The 5,204-nt window shown below is 52.5% G+C and overlaps 1 long non-coding RNA gene across 6 annotated transcripts in view; it reads left to right on the top strand.

The window, feature by feature from the left end:
* The first annotated feature begins 540 nt into the window (after nucleotides 1–540).
* The window catches only part of LOC144300345 (uncharacterized), a 111,788-nt gene continuing 107,124 nt past the window's right edge, over nucleotides 541–5,204 (top strand). For 2 of the 6 annotated variants that reach the window (XR_013366920.1, XR_013366917.1), the window contains exons 1-5: nucleotides 541–730; nucleotides 1,807–1,975; nucleotides 2,080–2,200; nucleotides 3,051–3,246; nucleotides 3,795–4,031. This is a non-coding gene — a long non-coding RNA (uncharacterized LOC144300345). The remainder of the gene's footprint in view (nucleotides 731–1,806; nucleotides 1,976–2,079; nucleotides 2,201–3,050; nucleotides 3,247–3,794; nucleotides 4,032–5,204) is intronic. The other 4 variants (XR_013366918.1, XR_013366914.1, XR_013366919.1 and 1 more) reach the window with 2 other exon arrangements.

Here is a 5,204-nt window from a genome sequence, read left to right as displayed (position 1 = left end):
GCCTCGGCCGCCGCGGGCGCTCAGCCCGCCAGCCCCTCCGCCGCGGCGCCGGCCGGGCGGCGGCCCCTCATGGCGCCCCGGACGCCCTGCCTCGGCTCCCTGCGTCCGCCCCGGGCCGGGGGGCGGGGGGCGGCGGCCAGGGCTCGCGGCGGGCGGACAGACCGACCCACCGACCGACCGACCGCCCGGCCCGCAGCGCCTCCGAGTCCGGACCCTGCGCCGGCCGGCCCCGCCCCTTCTCGGCCGGAGGGGGCGGGGCCTCGGCGGGGGCGGGGCCTCGGCGGGGGCGGGGCGGGGCCGGCGGCGGCTGCTGGCCCCGCCCCTCCTGACGCACCGTCCGCGGCTGCTGCGGGGACCCGGCGCGGCGGGGCTGCTGCGGGGCGGGAAGGGAAGGGACGCGGGCCGCGCGGGCGGGGGCCGGGCGGGGGCGGGCTGGGGGCCCGGCGCGCTCCCCGCCTCCCTCCCGTGGCGGGCGCGCGCTTCCCCCTGCCCCGCAACTTTCGCCCTGCCCCTGCCCTCCTCCTGCCCCCTCCCCCCTGCCCCTGCCCCCTCCCCCCTCAACTAACCTGAGTTCGCACAACTTACCCGAGGCTGTAACAGAGAAAGTGATGGAAACAGGTTTTAAAATCAAAGTTCAGGGATCGTGAAAGGTCAGGGGAAACCGTTACACTGGAGTCCAAGGAAGAGAGAATATTAAGAAGGAAGGAAGGGTCCAGGTGAAGGGGGGACAGTAAGTGTCTCTTAGGTAATCCCTCTCCCCCCTCCCCTGCACCTCTCCTCCCTCCCCCTGTTGCCACCCCCCCCCCGCCCTCCTTCCTACCCCTGCCCCCTCCTCCCTACCCCCTCCCCCTCACCCCCTTCTCCCTCTCTGTTCCCCTCCCCCTCCTCCTTCCCTCTGCCTCTCTCCTCCCTACCCCCTTCTCCCTACCCCTGTTCCCCTCCCCCCGCCCCCTCCTCCCTACCCCTGCCCCCTCTTCCCTCCCTCTAGCCTCCTCCTCCCTACCCCCGTCCCCCTATTCCCCTCCCCTCTCCCCCGTTCCCCTACCCCCTCCCTACCCCCTCTTCCCTCCCTGTCCCCGTCCCCTATTCCCTCCCCCTGCCCCTCTCCTCTCTCCCCCTGTTCCCCTCCCCCTCACCGCCCTCCTCCCTCCCCTTGCCCCCTCCTCCCTCCCTCTGCCCCTTCCTCCCTCCCTCTAGCCTCCCCCTTCCTTCCTACCCCCTACCCCTACCCCTGGCCCCCTACCCCCTCTCCCTCCATGTTCCCCTACCCCCCTCCTCCCTCCCCCTGACCCCCTCCTCCCGCCCCCCTCCTCCACTCCCCCCCCCTCCCCCGAGACCCGTCCAGGCCGCCAGCTGCCCCGGGATCCTGGCCGCCGCCTGTGGGTCTGTGGGTCGTTTGCGCAGGAACCTGTTGGAGCGAGCGGCTTTGGGGACGCTGGCACCCAGTCCCCCGGGCGGCCCTAGAGGAACAAGAGTTCCTGATGGGCTCTGATGACAGTGAAGCTCCCCGGTAGTCCACCCACGTGGGATATCAGGTCGCCACGTGGTCCTTCAGGCATGGAGAAGTGGGGTAGAAAGGCCCACCCTTGACCCGATGCCCCCTCTGACCCCAGAGGTCCTTTGCTATAAGTGGCTTGATAGTAGGGACACCTGGCCTAGGGACTTCCCAAAAAAAGATTGACGGAGAGACATTTCAAGGATTCCCGCTGTCCAAGGGCTCCTCCAACTCTTTCTGCTGGTGTCTTTTCCACTTTTTTGCCCTTTTTTAACTTTCATGTCCCTGGTTGTCCTCTTCTTCCTTTTCAGAGTCGGCTGAGCCATCTCATCCGCGCGCATTGCTTTGATCCCACCGTGCCCCCCCCCCCTTTCTCATGACCTCCCAGCCCCACCCCAAGCTGCTCCTTCCCCTTGCCCTCCAGCCTGTGGACACACTCGGGGGTTGGTCCCGCAGGAACCTTAAACTTCGCAGGGCTTGGTACGCGGCTGGCAGCTTGGGCTCCAATGCAGAACAGATTTAGTAAGGGTGGAAGCGGTCGAGTCATTAATCTCTGAATCTCAGTGTTTGCTTTTAAATTGCAGAATGAAGATAATAGTACACTTTTGCCTCGTAGAATTGTGAGAATTAAAATACAGCTGACCCTTGAACAACAGTGATTGGAACTGCGTGGGTCCACTCATAGATTTTTTTCATTCTAGTGCAGTACTGTAAATGCATTTTCTCTTCCTTATGATGTGCTCGATAACCTCTTTTCTCAAGCTCCCTTTATTATAAAATTATACACCACATAATATACATACAAAAATGTGTGTTAATCATTTATTGGTAAGGCTTCCAGTCAACAGTAGGCTATTGTTAATTTTGGAAGGAGTCAAAAGTTATATAGGGATTTTTGGCTGTAGGGATCAGATCCCCACATTTTTCAAGGGTCATCTGTAGAAAAGTTAGATGCAAAAAAAAAGAAAGAAATCAAAAAGAAAAGAAAAGTTAGATGCTTGCTACTATGCCTGGAATCAGTGTTCAGCTATGTGAAGGTATCCATAATTGAAAGTATCATCCCCCCAATAAAATAAATAAAATAAAATAAAATAAAATAAAATAATAAAATAATCATCCCCACAAGACCTGCTCCTCCTTTTGAGTTTCTTACTTCATTAGATGACCTTCCACCACTTGCCTGCTGGATGACTGACCAGGACACTTTGGGTCCTCGCTGATCAGGTTCCTGCTTGCTCTTGCACGCCATTCTTCTCAATCCACCTTGGTTTGGCTGAGTCAGGACAAGTGCTTCGGTGATGTCAGACACATGCTTCTTCCTCCCGCCTTTTCCAGCTGCTGTGGTTCAGGTGGAGGAGCAGCTCCCTAGTGCCTTCTCATTTAGCTGAAGTTATACTTCTCTGGAAGCTTCCAACATTACCTTCCCATCAGCACCACACTCAATTTGATGTTTCCTTTCCATTTCTCCACTATTCGCTACATAATTACCACATTTGCTCATTGTGTTGAAATGTTTGGCCTACATCACTGTCTCTGCCTTTATTTTCTTTTTAAGATTTTATTTATTATTCATGAGACGGAAGGAAAGAGAGAAAGAGGCACAGGCAGAGGGAGAAGCAGGCTCCATTCAGGGAGCCCGATGTGGGGCTCGATCCCGGGTCTCCAGGACCACGCCCTGGGCTGAAGGCGGCGCTAAACCACCGAGCCACCCAGGCTGCCCTGTCTCTGCCTTTAGACTGAATTTCTTCAAGGTAGGCTCATTATTTACACACTAAGAAGGAGTAAGGACTCTATAAATGTTTGAGGAATGAATAAATGATCACAGTTTATAGGAAAAGATATTAAGGCAGAAACACCAGAGAGAGGACCAACAAAATTGCCTGGGCAAGAATCCATGAAGGGTTGAAGTAGGGTAATGGTCATGGGGTTAGCGGGATGAAAATAAATTAGAGGAGAACATCTGTAGGCCTGGCAACTAACTGGATGGTGGGAGAGAGGGAGGAGTCAAAGATAACACTTGAGTTTATTTGATATAGTGGCTCAATAATGGGACCACTAACCGAGAGAAAGAACACAAAGTTTCTGGGAAAGATAAAGGATTCAGTCTCGGTACTTGAGATTTGAAATATCTATGATATAAGCCAATGGTGGCCTTCCAGTAGGTAGTTGAAAATATGGATAAGGAGTGACAATGGGGCTTCTAGAAATTTTGACATTGGTGCATAGGCAGCAGGCAAAGCCATGGTTATGGATGAGTGAATGGTGGCAAATGTATCAGATATTTTCTGTACTCTTTCAGGTACAAGTAGGGTTGCATTTCCTGGCTTCCTTGTCGTTGGAATGAGCCACGTGACACATTCTGCCGTGAATTGTGAGCATAGCATTTAATTGCTGATGCAAGACCTTCCAGAACTCTTTTATTCTCTTTGCCATGACAATCAACAATGTTCTAGAGAGGATATGCTCCGTGAGTCTTGGTTTTAGAGGGAGGATGATGCAGAAAAGAGTCCCATTCACCTCATGATGGGTGTTTAAAGTGAGTGAGAAGTCAACACTGGTCATTTTGGGCAACTGAGATCTGAGGGGTTTATTTGCTACCGCAGCAGATCTTTGTCATTTCTGACTGATACGAATGAGAAGGGAAGAATGAAATCTTGAGAACACTGTTGTGTTCATTAGACTATTTTGCATGTAAGAAAGAGAGATCCAGAGACCAACTTAATTAAAAAGGTGAAAGCAGAAGTGTTTATATGGATATAGATGAGTAGCTAGTAGGAATCCAGGCCCTTCGAAACAGAAGCTGTTCTCTTACTTCGTTCCCATCGGATCTCCATTTTTTTCTCTACCTCTTTGATCTGTCCTCACACTACTGACTGCGAGTTCTTTTATCCTCTCATCTACATTTCAGAAGCACAGTCTAATTGCAAGACCCTTTATCTCTAAGCCACATCTTTAGTGGCCAACCAGTCTGTGGTCAGGCACCCATCCTCATCCAAACAGTGTCACCCCTACAAACCAATCCCCCCCCCCCCCCCCCGCAGCTCTCCTGAACCTGGGAGCAGTCAGGACAGTGCAAACTATAACAGGATGTTTCCATCCTTGCCTGCTACAACTTATTTTTCGCAGAATTGCTGAAGGTATATTGTACAAATGGAAATTAGATATGCCTTAACTTACGCTCCGACCTGCCACCCCAGCCTGTTGCATTAGCAAAAACATCCCAACTGCTTGCCTGGTCTACAAAGCCCTTTGTGATCTAGCTTCTGCCAACCAGTCCTACCTCATCTCCTGCTACCCTCCCTCCAGCCATACTGGCCTCCTGTCTCTCCCTTGAATAAGCCAACCTGGTGTCAACTTCAGGACGCCTGCACTCTGCCCTTACTAATCTCTCTGGTTTGAATACTCTCCCCTAGCTTTTAAAAAGTTTATTATTCCTTCCTCCCTTCTTATTTATTTTAAGTTCTACAGTAGTCTCAGAGATGAAGTCTGCATTAGAGTCTTAGTCCTCCTTTTCTTCAATTGTTATCTGTGATCTCAAATACTTATGGTTATTGCTTTACTGTCTTCCCTAAGAACACCAAAAGCACCATGAAAGTGGTCATCTTTTCTGTCTTGGGATTCTCTGTATTCTCTAGAATAGTTCCTGGCACATGAAATAGTTTTAAATTAATGAAGGAGATGATAGGTAGTGCACTTGTAACTGGCTGTT

Source organism: Canis aureus, chromosome 28 (genome assembly GCF_053574225.1).
Source record: "Canis aureus isolate CA01 chromosome 28, VMU_Caureus_v.1.0, whole genome shotgun sequence".
In the NCBI taxonomy this organism is placed as follows: domain Eukaryota; kingdom Metazoa; phylum Chordata; class Mammalia; order Carnivora; family Canidae; genus Canis; species Canis aureus.
Note: the sequence above shows the minus strand (reverse complement) of the source record. Positions and strands in the feature narration are given on the sequence as shown.